The sequence below is a fragment of the Plectrocnemia conspersa genome, unplaced genomic scaffold (assembly GCF_051122295.1).
Source record: "Plectrocnemia conspersa isolate PC_06_02 unplaced genomic scaffold, ASM5112229v1 ptg000001l, whole genome shotgun sequence".
Taxonomy (NCBI): Eukaryota; Metazoa; Arthropoda; class Insecta; order Trichoptera; family Polycentropodidae; genus Plectrocnemia; species Plectrocnemia conspersa.
The window spans coordinates 9656088-9670841 of record NW_028277165.1 but is presented as its reverse complement, the minus strand read 5'-3'; the positions used below and the strand labels follow the sequence as shown (position 1 = coordinate 9670841).

The window sequence follows — 14754 nt, the reverse complement described above, 5'->3', positions numbered from 1 at the left end:
ATATGATTCAAGATAAAAATTCCTAAGACGAGATAAAACCAAATCCATTTTTTTTGACAAAGCCCCTGGTTAGTGAGTATCGCTGCGTATTTTAATTGTCAGCAACAATAGATGTGTACTTTACGTTTGACAGCCAAGAATTAACCGCGTATCTTGTCACGCGCTGTGATAATTGATTTTGACGGAGCGAAGTGAATGCAATGAAATAAAGTGCAGTGAGTAAGGTAAATTTTAGAAAAAGCTTTTGTCGAGGATAATATACCAATACATAAGGCTTATGAATAATTCAAGGCTTAGAATAAAAACTAACTTAGCATAAAAACTAATGAAGATGTAAGGACCTAATCACTGCTAGAAAGTTTTAAAAAAAACAAATTACAACTGGTGCAAAATTTGTGAGTAAAATGTGAAAATACTGGTTAGTGTATTACAACTTATATTGTGTCTAGATTTTCGAAGTAAGTGATTATTTATATAATTATAATTCCCGTCGATTATCAGAGATTAGGTTTACATAGATTATCTAATCTCACGAATGAATATCGTGATGATTAATTAAAATCGGGTTAGGTCGTACATTTTATGTATTGAAAATTCTTTAATAATATGCTACTTCTTCAGCTCATAGAAAATAACTTAAAGTATAAAAAAAATTCTATCGTATCTTTTAAATATATATTAGTGGGTAGTATATAATTATAATATTAATTGATAAATATTGCTTCGGTTTAATTTTAGATAATTTTAATTTTCCACCTCTTAAAATATTTATTTAAGATTACAAAAGATATTTGCAATTTATTTGCAATTGGTTAAAAACTGTTAGAACTTGTTAAAATATCTGTTTTACCAGCGTTTATAGATAAACGTGTATTTTTAAATTTTGGGGTAGACTATAAATAGGAGAAACGGCTCGAGAAAACTTCCATGAGACACTCTGCTAGAATTTTACGCGGTATTGAGTGTTGTCTAAACAATTGTAAAGACAATGCAAATGTGTTTTATTGGACTCGAAATGAAATAGTTCATAAGTTTTGAATCAGTAGCACGTATTGTTTATAATGGTATGTTTTTAAAGTTAATTATCATATTTAAATAAACGTTTTATAATTTATAACCGTAATCTTATTGTTTATTTTCATTTAATTTATTAACTGTGTTACTTAACACTATGGCTACGTAAATTAATATTAATTAAGATATCTGTAATGTAAATAAAAATGTATGCTATTTTACCAGCTATATGAGAGTTGCAAAAGCTGAAATTCGTCTGTGAGAAATTTATACATCATCCTTTTAATTCACAAGTTTTGGTTTCGGCAAACATTTATCTGTTTCAAAACTATAAATAAAAACATTATATAGTATTGATTTGAAGCGGCCATATTAGATAGAAATCGTGATATGATGGACTTCAATAAATAATAGTTGAAATCTTTAAAAACTTACTTTTAAAATAATTAACATCTTTGTCTATACAAAGTATTTTATCAAAGCAGGGCTTTTTTGTGCCAGCATGATTAAAAAGATTAAAAAAAAATAATTATATAATAATGTATCTTTGTGACAAAGCAATATCTATACGGGGTAATTGCCTTCAATTTATTATATCATTGTTTCAGTTATAGGAACACTTTGATTATAAATTGACAACGTTGGGTAATAAGTAAATACTTTTCGTACATATCGCGTGTGTCTCACAACGTAACTTATTTGTCTTTTATCGTTAGATATAGAACGTGAATGGGCGTGGAGAAGGAAAGAATGGCATGGTCCGGCGAGTTAATGAACCGTAAAACGGCCGTCACAATAATTGCACAAGATTGCAAGAAAGGATCACATACCGACATGCATACATATACATTGCAAGCGGAGCCAAACCTTTTTTTATTCTTCGTCGCCCAGACGAAACCGCAATACAGCCAGCCCCGAGGCGAATGTGATTGAGGCATATTAAGAGGTCCGTTTGATGCGAAATGAGATTTTCATCCGTAATGAGGTCGTCGTTCGGAAAAGCGCCGCGGAAAATGCAATTCTCGTGAGATTTGATTTAAAACCTGTTTATTTGAAAAGTAGAAGTAGGAATAAAAAAGCACGGCGGTTAATACATTTTTCACCAATGCTCATTCGTCCGTGACATAACGCGGTTATCGGCGAGGTTTATAACCGAAGGGGGCTGGCTGCTATTCTGCGATGGTTGTGCAGTGAATAGGAGCGGAAACCCGTTTAGGGGTGATTTTTCATTGCATCTCTCGGATCGACGGTTGTGTTTATTGATTTGGTTTAATTTAGAATTTGGGAGTGTGTCAGTGTGTCAGGAAGGGTTACAAGTCAAGGTTAATCCATACATGTAACGTGCGATGTATTCAGTATCTTTAAAAAAAATGTAATCTTAAATAAAATTGTGTGTAATAGTACATATTATTCTTGGATTTTCTTACTTTATAGGTTACACTTAAATCGTATGGTCTATTTATAATAAAGGTGTTTTTTAAATTAGTGCCGAATCATTTTAGAATATTTAAGTAAGCAAATTCTCTCCTTATATAAAAAGTTCAGAAAATGTTCTTGAGATATCTATGAGACACGATTAGCTGCGTTTTTGCAGCAAGTTTTGTGTTCTTTTCTCAGAATTTTTTCAAATTACTGAAGGGTGCTGTCGACAAACAAACTATTTTTGAGAAATTCCAGTTTTGGGTTCCGGAACGGGTTCAATAATCACAATCTTAAATTTGTTTGGAAAATCATATATTTAATATTCTCGGATTTTATAGATAATGGAAATTGTCCAGCTTAGCGTTATAAAAAAGTGGCAACTTAAAGCTCAAGAGAAAGTGTAGAATTTAAGTTTTTTATTATAAACGGAGAGGTTAAAACATTTTGAGGAATTAGTTAACAGTATCGACAAAATTAAAATAATTTTATGAACATAATAATATATAAAATACATGTTACTAGTTATTGTATTCATTTAAAAATATGTTTATATTGTAAAGTTTTTTTTTATATTTGGCGCACTCTTTCTAATAAATATCGGTCTAAGGGCCGCAATGGCGGCAAACTACTGAGAGCGAGGCTTCAAAATATGTTTATTAAATTTATGCTTGAAGTTCGGGTAATAACCGTTTGTTTTCTATTCCAAAATACTTTTCTGTTCATTTTAGTAAAGACAAATGACGTTGTTTTAGAATAATTGTAAGAAGAGATAAATATTTTTATAAAATTGCAAAAAAGCAAGGATGTAAATGTAATTATTACTGATTCAATGAAAAAATAAGTAGAGGCAAAAGTAAAAATTTTATTGAAAAAAATTCAAATATATCATGTGGTGAACGAGTAGTACAGATTTGCTAAAAATAAAAAGTGGCCAATGTAAAAACACTTTCTACAAGCTCACATGGATAGGATTGTACATATAAAACATGTAGAAAAATATATGTTAATAAACTTAAGGACATAAAAACTAAATCTTGAGTTAAAAATAAAATAAACTTTTAAGTTTTAGATACTCTAAGTACTCGTTTAGATAATTTCTATGTAAATAGTAAATTAGAAATACTACAATATGCGTTTACATCCACTGCCACAACCCCAATAAAACCAGAAAGACTGGAAGATCAAAAAACAAACAAGGATGACAGATAAAATCCTTAATTTTATGGTTAAAAAAAGTGACTTGAAAATTATAAACGACGATATATATTAGAAATAAAAACTCCACTAGAAATGGCAAGAAGTGTATTTCTCTAACCGTGATCTAAGAATGCGCATGGCTTGTTTTTATATATTTTCTATTCTTCTTTACGGTGTGGATGCATGGAACTTTAAATAAATATGATTTTAAATAGATATATAAAAAAGTTGCAATATTTAGGTCATCTTATGAGAAGACATAATTTTTTTAACGAACTCATCATTTGGTAGAAAATAAGTAAAGTCATATGTCACATCTCATGTCTACGCAATATGAGAGAATATCTTGGGTTTAATTTTAATAAATATTCCATGCAACAGTAAACAAAATCAAAATTACGAAAAGAAGTATTATATATCATACATAAAACCATTACTAAGAAAAAGAACTCCAATGGCATGAAGAGCTCATAAAAAATACAAGCCTCCCTATTAAAGGAGCGGTTAATTTTATTGATTGTCAGGACTCTACATATGTAAATATAAGTGTGTAAGATAACTATTAAAACAATAATTTAATTTATTTGATTTTATGAGGAATTGAATAGCCTAACCAGAGTGAAACGTGTTTCTGAAATTATCATTGGAAACATTTGCGTTGGCTTTCGCTATAGGTTAGTGCGTCTATATCTCTACATGGTCCGTGTATTCAAGTAGAAGCACACGACCGGGTCCGGCGATATTTGCTAAAGGCCAACACGGACCAAAGTTTAAGTCAACCAAAAGCTCTTTGTGTTTGAGCTTTGAGGCCACCACCGGCAAGATTTCGGCCGGACGACGGACGCACCATGATGTACTATGTAGTATTATTGGAGAGTGGGCGGCCGCCGCCCTAATTCAATTTCACAGTTGACTGCCTCGCTGATTGGGCAGTGCAAGTGGGACAAACTACCGACAAGACCTATTTAGCATTCACGTACAAAGTTTGACAAAGTTCATTTCATCGCCGAGTCAGGAGAAAATTGATGCGGGGTGGATTTTTTTTGATATAGGATCGAATTGAACTTTAGATGTCGATTCATCTCTTAATCCAAGAAGAAAAACATGTACTAGTATTTTTAAATTAGTGACTTATATCCATACTCTTACCGTAATTTTTTTTTGTAAAGTTTACTAATAATCTTTCCTATTTTGATAATGAATAGCTAATGAATAAAATATCTTTTTCGTCGGCTTGCTTTAATTTTAGCATTGCGTCATGACCTTTTGTTGTTTCTATTCTTTAATTGAAACTTCCTGCAAGTAGTTTTTCATATTAAAACATGACCCAAAAATGTAAAAAATATGTCTATATAACCCCTAAATATAATTGATCAAACCACAATTATCTTAAAGTACTACGTCTTAAACTGTTTCGTCAAATAATGCTCATCCTAATATAATTCATTGATCGTCGTGTATTTAAAATACTATACTTCGATTAAAAACAATAGTAACTATTTCACTTATACATATTTTTGGGTTTTTAGCCTAACTGACTTCGCAACCAGAAATAGATTTTGGAAACGGGTTATTTATATTTCTATTTTAAAGAATAACTAAAGAAGTGATTATTTTTTTGATTAGTGAAGGATTTTGCAAATATTCAATTAGGAACACATTAAAATTTCGAGATTAGCTAATAATATACATATATTTTCCAATTATTTTTACAAAATAATTAATGTTCGACTGTCAATAATGTAACCGATTCTCTACTAAGGTATTCGACATTCATTTTTATTTACTATAAATTCTTTATTACCCCTTCAGCAATAATTAAATACTCTTACTTCACAAACTACTAAAATTAAGGTCACTTAGTGCATTTTTAACGTGTTGCTCAGTTAGTAAAAAATTGTGTTCCATCTGGTTTTTGTGTTTGAAATAAGTAAAAAAACATTTTGTAACAAACAGGTTATATGAATTATTTGCATATATATTTAGGGATTTTTTTATTAATATAATGCTAACAAAAGTTTCTGTTGCAACCGACTTAAAAAAAGCTATTTCAATAAGTCTGTATTGGCCAAACTCTGATTAAGATGGTTAATATTATTTGTTACTTATCTCAACAAGCTTTTGACTAGAAATAGTAAGCGATAAACTGTCGAAAATGTAAGCACGGAAATTAATTTCAAAAATAATCTAATCGTAATTGACGGTAACGGGAAATCACTAATGTAATCTATTACTAGTACAAAAAGTTGTTCAGTCATGTGTAAAAGTGTTATAATATTATATGTATATGTGTGTTTATAATATGTTAATTTATTTTTCGACAGTCATTATTTCGTGTGCCGCCGAAATCAAAGGCCAGGATCAGGTAATGAGGTGTGAATGACTGACTCAAAGGAGCCAAGTATCGTGTAAGAGTACCTCTTGTGCTATATGGCGCGTTGCGGTTAATACTACAGAGTGATTATTTAAAAAAAAGTGAAATAAAAAACTTAAACTTTATTATAGTAGTACATAAATGTAAATGAAAATTTAAATTAAAAATTTCAGCAAAATATTAAAATCACAAATCAAAAATGTGTACTTTATAAATGATTTATTAATTAATAATAAAAACTATGTAACTTGTTTGTTAAGTACAAACGCTGCAGGGATATATGATATATAGTATTATTAAAAAAATATTATAATGACATATTATATTTTTAAGCACTCTGTATATGGAAATATCTAGCTGGCACAGTATGTGTTGTTATCTTAGTCGAGTAATAAGGTACTCAGCAGGTGCAGACTTACAGCACGCCTTCTAATTGAAACCTCATTGGCACCATTAAAATAGTGAACGAATTCGAATGTGACCTATGAGTTAAAAAGTAAACCATTGTCTATTATCAGTGGTTAAAAAATATTTATATGTCAGAAGCTATATTTATTTATTTATTTCTGTATACATACGAAGTGTATTAAATTATGATTTTGCGCGTATTTAAAATTAATTATAAATATTTTTTTATATTATATATAAATATAAAACATTGATAAAAATGTAAGAAATACAGACATTATGCTTAAAAATCATTAAATTTCTTTGGGAAATCGCTAATGGAATAGTTATTTTAAATGGTAAATATAAATTTTTTATTTTTGAAAATGTTTACTTAAGCGGCTCAGCGGTCTTTATATATATTTTTTTAATATAAGTTTAAAAGTATATATTAACTCTCGCTGGTCCTTCGAATGCACGTTTATATGGTTTTTCTGAGAGGATCAAGGTCGTATATTAACAAAAACAACGCCAGATTTTCCTTTAACGAAAAAGTTAAACATTTTGCCATTTAATACAAATTTACGTTAATATAATGCTACGAAGAATATTCGTATTTTAAATTTAACGAAGAATTATCATTCGTAAATCTATATGCGATGCTGCATCAGTTTATGGTAATAGTGTAAATGATAGTTTGAGTTTTGATGTGGGACGGTCTAAACGCGTCTCTTACACACTCTTATACGATATTTTGTTGTTGATGGAAGCCAAAAATGCGTCTGGTTGCTTATTTGTTATTGACAGTGTTTTATATTGCAGCTGTGTTTGAAAATTCATTATTCAAAATATTTTGATTAGTGTTTATTTGAAGATCGGTTTTAAACCTAGGCAAAGTATAGTGCTTTGCATCATTAACCGTTTTTTGTAAGCTCATACGTAAGAATATTTTTTGTAATAAGTTTTGTTTAAGCGGTTTTTTATGTTTATTTTGAGAATCACTAATCTATTGTATAGGCTTTAAAGTATAAAGAAATAAGAAAATACTATTAAAAGTTGACAAAAATCGTTAATAATTACAGTAGTTAATAAAATAAAAAAAATGTAATTATTGTTAGATTTTCATTAATTATTTGTGAAGAATTTTTAAAAAGATTTGTTACATTACGAAAAATGTTAAATTTTCAAATATAACGACATTGGAAAGAGTTTGTTTTATAGGGTCATTTAAAATATATAATTGTTTTGACGCATCATATGACATTATGACATTAACACAAAGGTAAAATCTCAATTGAAAGTACCATAAAGAACAAATACTAAAAAGAAGTACGTCAAGTTTGAGCAAATATCAAGGTTATCATTTACATTAAATCAAATTTGAGCAATTCTCAACGAAAACCTTAAATTATTATTATTGAATTATGGTTTTTAATTTATTTTATTGGTTCATTCTATTTAAAATTATAACTACCAGGACATTGATAAATAATATCCCAAAGTTTCACGTCAAATTATTTTATACAGTTAATGTCAAGTAATTTTGCTGAGATGTTAAGCAGTTAGTTTTGTTTAATGTTCTGCTTAATTCTAACAACCGAGACTTTTCGTAACGCATTATAACATATGACTAATTATATATCTAGGACAAATTATATATCTGAGCCGAGACCAAAAAATACACGTTAAGTTCAATAAAATAGCATAGTTTGTTTTATTGGTTTAAACGATTATAAAAGTATAGTATAATAAGATTTTACCACTGGATTTTACGAGCAATTCATAAAGATCAAGTCGTACCTCTGATTGCATGACGCAATCGTAACAGCATTGTAAAAAAAAGAGTAAGCAATTGTTAAATAGCGTTGCTGATAACCTAGAATTGTTCCAACGCGTCATAATAGGTGACGAATTATGGATGTATGGTTATAACATACAAGCAAAGATCTAACCTCAACGAAATTGTCCCGAAAGCGCCAATACTAGAAAAAAACGTCATAATAGATCGAATGTCAGGGTTCAACTTATTGTTTTTTTTATTAGAACGCACTAATTTATTTAAAATTATTACCATTATGGCTTACGTACAATACAATATAAATTGTAATGCGGTTTTACCTTTTTTGTGTGTTCTTTCGATTATGTTAAAAACTAACAGAATTGTGGGCAAACAACTTTTGAATTTATACTACGATAAAGCTTCGTCTCAAATGTATGATTTTTTGGCAAAAACAATTTTTTATACTTTTTTGACTCAACTCTTTCGACTTTCTACTGCTGATAAACGAAACAATGATTAAAGTATATCATATGCAATGAAAACTATTTATAATAATATGAAATAATTTATTCTTAATTAAAAATTAAATTAAATTTTATTTTTATCAAATTTTGTATTATTATTTATATAAAAGTTTCGCACCATATTTATTTTAAATATCGATATTTTATATTATTTCAAACAGCTATATTGAGCGAAACAAATATTTAATGAAATTTTGTCATCAACTCCGATTTTTCAATTAAATTAAAAGAAACGTAGTAATATGTAATAATTTAACATATGAGCTTAATTTTTTCTTATGATTTGTCACTACTGTAATACATATACAATGAAAATATTTTATCTGGAAAACATCAGAATTATAGCAAAGACTATAAGTAAAAAAAGTAAAATAGCAAATGTAATGTTGAACAGTCGATTTTAGATTAAAAGAATTCTTTTAAAAGAAATATATCACTTTATTGTACCACCTTTAAATAATGTACCATATTTGAATAAAAATATTATTTACATATAGCTTACAAGCATTATACAATTTTAATTAAAGCTCTTGCAGTTTATCAATCAAAAAAACTAACTTTTATGATAAAAGCAAAAAATTGTATTAATATATAATTAGTTATGTGTTAAGTTGTTAAAGCTAATATATGTCGTTCAAGAGCAAGAAAAAAGGTTAACGGCAAAAAAATGTGCTCATGGTGAGAATCGGCACAAAAGCTACTTGGTAAATAATACATTTATTTTTAAATAAAATAACTTGGTAAATAATACATTTTATTGTCATAATAATCATATTGGTAAAAAAGTAACTAATTATAGTTGCAATATTATATAGAAATAAATATATTTTCACGCGTGCGTATATAAATAGTATTTAAATGAAAATGTAAAGCAAAATATATACTAAGGAATGTTTTAAATGTATAAATCAAAGGGATTCTTAACAAAATCATTTTTAACATATGTAACAAAGAACATTATATTACATAAAAAGTGAGTTTTATACATAAATATTTAATTTGACGAATTTTATAACATATGTTTATGCTAGCTGAAACATTGATATTTGACTTAAAGCTTATTGAATTTTTTGTTTAAAACCTTTAAAATAATGAAGCTAATATTAAAAAAATATATAAAAAATTTAAAAATTCTTATCTTATAAAATTCATTGATTAAAACGAGAGTAACTTTTAAAGAAATACCGTATGATTAGATCAATACTTTGAATTCTAATTTAGTTTATTTCCTTTTCATTTACCATATTTCTGTGATTATAAAAGTGCTGTATTGTTTACAATAAGGATTTAATTGACCCATATATCAATAGTCCACCACGTTGAAATTTCGAAAATATCGAGAAAATGTATTTACTTAATTTAATTTGGTAAGCATATAGTACGTACACTAAAGTCCTCGATAGAAAGCTCTATGTAAACTTAGTAATGTATGATCTTTAGAAAAAATATATATTGCTACACAATAGAGAATAAATAACAATAAATATTTTATACGTATGCATCATATTATAGTCCGAGTGTTTAGTAGCAATTATAAAAATAATGATTGAACTTTCTCCACCTGAACGGCCGCGGGTGGATCTTTCGGACCTTTGCAAACAATCGGCATTGTTATATTATATACTAAGATATTACACGAGGAAGTTACCTTTTGACGGAGATCGTGTGTCCGCCAAAGAAAGTGTGCCGTTAAATGCCATACGTGTTTCGTAATACGGTAATAATGAGGAACATTGACTACGGGCAGAGGCCGGGGCTCGCTCATAAAGGCCCCGCGTGAACGTACGATCACGATACGTCTATATAAAACGCAAATCGATGTTTGACTTTTTTATTATTGTTTTATGTGTGTGTTCCTACTATATCGTAATATTGCATAAGAGCGGCCACATAATGCTAGCGTATTAGGTTTAAGTTTAGATCAAAGGTATTTTTAACCCTTTGACTGTGTTATTTGCAGGTTTCTGTAGGTAAATTTTAATTAAATTAACTTGTATAATTTATAAATAAATCAAAAGAAATATATATTTTAATTAATATATATTATTACATGACAAAAATAGAATTCCATAAATACTATTGAATGAATGAGCCTTGTAATTAATTTCATGGTTACTTCTTCCTAGTCGTTTCCATATTAAATATTGTGATCTTTAATTCTTTGGCAAATTTAGAGACACTGAGATCTGTTTTACTATTACTAATAATACCCTTATTTTACGTCTCTAATAAGCAAAAAAAAATATGTTCCTAGAATTAATAATTTCAAAGATATAATTTTGCCCTTAATGTAAACGTTTTGTATATATAGTAAATATATAATACTATTGCTTTAAATACATTTAAGAATTAGAAAACTAAAAATTCATTTATTTTTACATTCTCTTCAAATTACTAATGGTTTTTGAAAATAAACCTATTTATGGCTAATATTTGTAAAAAATAAGTTATCAAAACCCTATAAAACGACTACCTTGCTTAAGATATTTACAATCTTGTCTTTTACAATTTTCTATTCTTACATTAGGATTTTGCTTTATTAGGTCATTATCAATAGTATATTAAAAACTAATTATGTAGTAATATATTTTTTATCTATGTCAAAATGAGAACATGTAATTAAATTTATTCATATTAGGATTTATTTGAGATGGCACGATAGCCTTAAAATCGAATCTTAAATTCATTGGGATTTTGATTCTTTAATCATCTAAAGTAAGAGGTGGTTACTTTTTTACCTAATAAGCAAAAATGATAAAGTGAAGGATCAAATTACAAAAAACCATACATTTAATCATATTAGGATTTATTTGACGTGGCACGAATGGCTGACGATCAAAGATTTTCATTCATACACGTTTCCCCTCATGCATTTTCAGTCACAAATTTGCAAATTTCGCACAAAAATCGCGTGCTGAAACCTTAAACCGATATCACGTGCAATTTTCTCGATGCTCACAATAGACAAAGTGAGTCGAAAATGCAATTATGTCTATTTGCCACGACGACGTTTACAACGTGACGTTTCATTATGCGGTTGGTTCCCTATATCTTATATAATTTGGAACTTTTAATAAGACAATTTTAACCTTATCTACAATCAGACAAATTTGTTTTTGACGCACCTTTTCTTTAATGATTTATAGCGTGCTATCTGTGTCTTAATATGATAAAAGGTTTCCCAGGGTTTTAATAAAAAAAAAAACACGTTTTCTTAAACAGTTGAAACGTTTTATCACAAGACAAACTAGATTTTTTATGATTTTATAGGATAAGTTAATCCATTTATTTGTTAATAATGGAGTGGGTTAATTATTAAACTTAACAAATAAAAATAATAATAATGAAAATTTTGTATCCAAATATAAAAATAAATTCTATAATTTTATTAACAGTATGGAACTAAAATATGCAGTTATTTTTCCAAAAAAGACGCAATCTAGTATCTTATATTTGGGAAGTAAAATATTTTACAAAAAGCTATATTTATAAATATATATAAAAAATAAAATAGCAGTTGGAGGTACAGATCTCTGGCGACTCCTTGCTGGCTTTCAAATAAATAAGAGCTCCTTTATAAAATATGATTTCTGTGGTAACCTAACTAGCCTAGCATCACATCCGACCAGCCACGGGCAAAGCACTGGTGGCGGTTGGCTACTGAAAGTCCTTTTTTGGAGTAAAGACATAAAAAAGTACAGCTATAAATTAGTATCGCCTCTCGTTTATGTCCTGAAATTGTAAAAAAACTGTTTTTTAAATGTAAAGAACTTGGCACTTTCGATTTTATTTAGTAATCTCTAAAACACTGCAGGAATTTTTACATCTAATCAGATGAGTCTTAACTTTTTATTTAAACATAATACCATCTTCAATGTTGAAATTCGAATTTTGTCAGATTTTTTTAGCAATTTATTTTTTTAAATAAATATGTATTATCCTGAAATAAAGAATTTAGGATTTTTTCTTTTTTACTAAATCATTAATAATTGTAGAATTTTTGTAACTTGGTGCTTTAATATTTTTAAGCTTTTGAAATATAAAAAAAAAGTTTCAATTTGATATGAAATATTTTTATTAAAAATTTTTTATAAAATACTTATTTTATTATTTTATTTAAAAAAAATATTTTATGACTTATTAAGTATTTTCTTAGATTCAAGCTTATAAGATTGACCGAGGTTTACGAAAAAATCTTAATAACATATATAATATTAAGATTTTTTCGTAAACCTCGGTCAATTAATTAGATCGATCGATATTTAAAACGTATACTGTAATAAATAATATTAATTTGTATTCTCCTGTTTTAACCTGATGTGTAAGCATAATGCTTTAAAAAGCAGATAAATCTGTACCAACTGAGCAATTTAGACATTTTAGTCTAGGAATCGGTAAAATCCATATAATTAGCTATAAATTATTATGGTTGAGTTACGTTAACAGTCAAGACTTGCCAAATATATTATTTAGCAGCTTTTTTGTTTTAGCATTGTTTCGTAATAAATAACTTTTTACTGTAATAAAATGTCGATTCAAATAAGTAAAATTTAAGCGTATTTGCTTCATGCATTTATACTTATATCAAAGACTGCAAAATCATGTCTATAGATTAGCGTAGCATTTAAATAAAATAAATACTAATATCATAAACTTCAAAAAAATACTTCTGGCAATAAATACCTTAAAATGAAATACCCTTGTTTATTGGTAACAAAGAATAGAAACACTTAAATTATTAAGTAAGCAACGAAACAATTTCATTTGCATGAAATAAAAATCACGGAAGCTGAGAAAATCAGCCCTGAATACATTTCCTTATGAGAAAAAGATTTAAAGACTAACAATACGTTATTTCAGGGCTTCCCAAACTTTTTCAGCGACGGAACACTTGGCAAATCCGAAAACTTTGGCGGAACACTTTGCTTATTTTTTAGGTTGAGTAATTCATAATAGTATAAATAAAAATAAAAAATGTTAAAAAGGAAATATCATTTATTTAATCTACATAAAAATTCAAATAAATAAAACTCCTAATGACTGATGATTTTGAGTTCTTAAATTACAATTTTTATTATACAGGCATAATATTGATCAGATGTATTCTCAGTTTTTGGATTATTTTCTTCTTCGATGATAGATGTATCAGTAGAAATATTTGGCCTTTCTTTCGTCAAATTTCCTGTTTTTAACCAAAGATCCATGGGTAGTTTTTGAATAATATGTAAATTCTGTAATATTTTTTTTTTGTCAAAATGGAAAAAAATCTGTATTGTAAGCAACCAGACTAAATTAATGTACAAGAAAATCGATTCATTTTTATGCAAATTTTATTTGAATCATTTATATTTCCAAAAATATACACCCAATCCTGTTTTAACGCAATAAATTACAATAGTTTCAAGCTTTTTTATCAGATTTATGAACAATTTTTATGTATTAGCAAGACTAACAATTTTTTTAATATACTCCAAACTTTTGTGAAATATCTATTTAGGCTCCGCGGAACACCTATTTTGGACCCGCGGAACACCAGTGTTCCGCGGAACATAGTTTGGGAAACCATGCGTTATTTAATTCGGTGTGACATGTGTAACATATTAATGCTAGTTTGAGACAGATCTGACGAATCGCAGATGAAGATATTTACGAGCCAATTGCATCGCTATATAGACACACTCACTTAATAGGTTTATCCCTTAAAAAAACGGTCTAGATGGCTTTTTAGAAAATTGGTAACCTAAGGGTGAAAGAACAATAATAAGATGCGCAGGCGTATTGTTCAATTTGCAGCCTTTCCATACACAGCGTAGATTTTTTCCGTACTTATGAGTGATTAACGTTTGGGACGGATCTGCTATTAGGTGGTCCGTGCAGGATTTACGTTTGTTGTCAGATCTATTTTACATTTTTGTGATACTGTGTGTGGTATTATTTTACCATGAAACTTAAAGCATTTACTATAAATGCAAAATATTTCATTGATTGTAAGATAAATAATTTATACCACACACTTCAAAAACGATTTATATCCAGAAAATTATTTTTTTAATAAC

At 28.1% G+C, this 14754-nt stretch overlaps 1 long non-coding RNA gene across 1 annotated transcript in view; it reads left to right on the top strand.

The window, feature by feature from the left end:
* The window catches only part of LOC148238738 (uncharacterized), a 477006-nt gene extending 463071 nt beyond the window's left edge, over window positions 1-13935 (top strand). Inside the window, exon 9 of the long non-coding RNA XR_015811887.1 lies at window positions 13559-13935. This is a non-coding gene — a long non-coding RNA (uncharacterized LOC148238738). The remainder of the gene's footprint in view (window positions 1-13558) is intronic.
* Window positions 13936-14754: the final 819 nt, after the last annotated feature.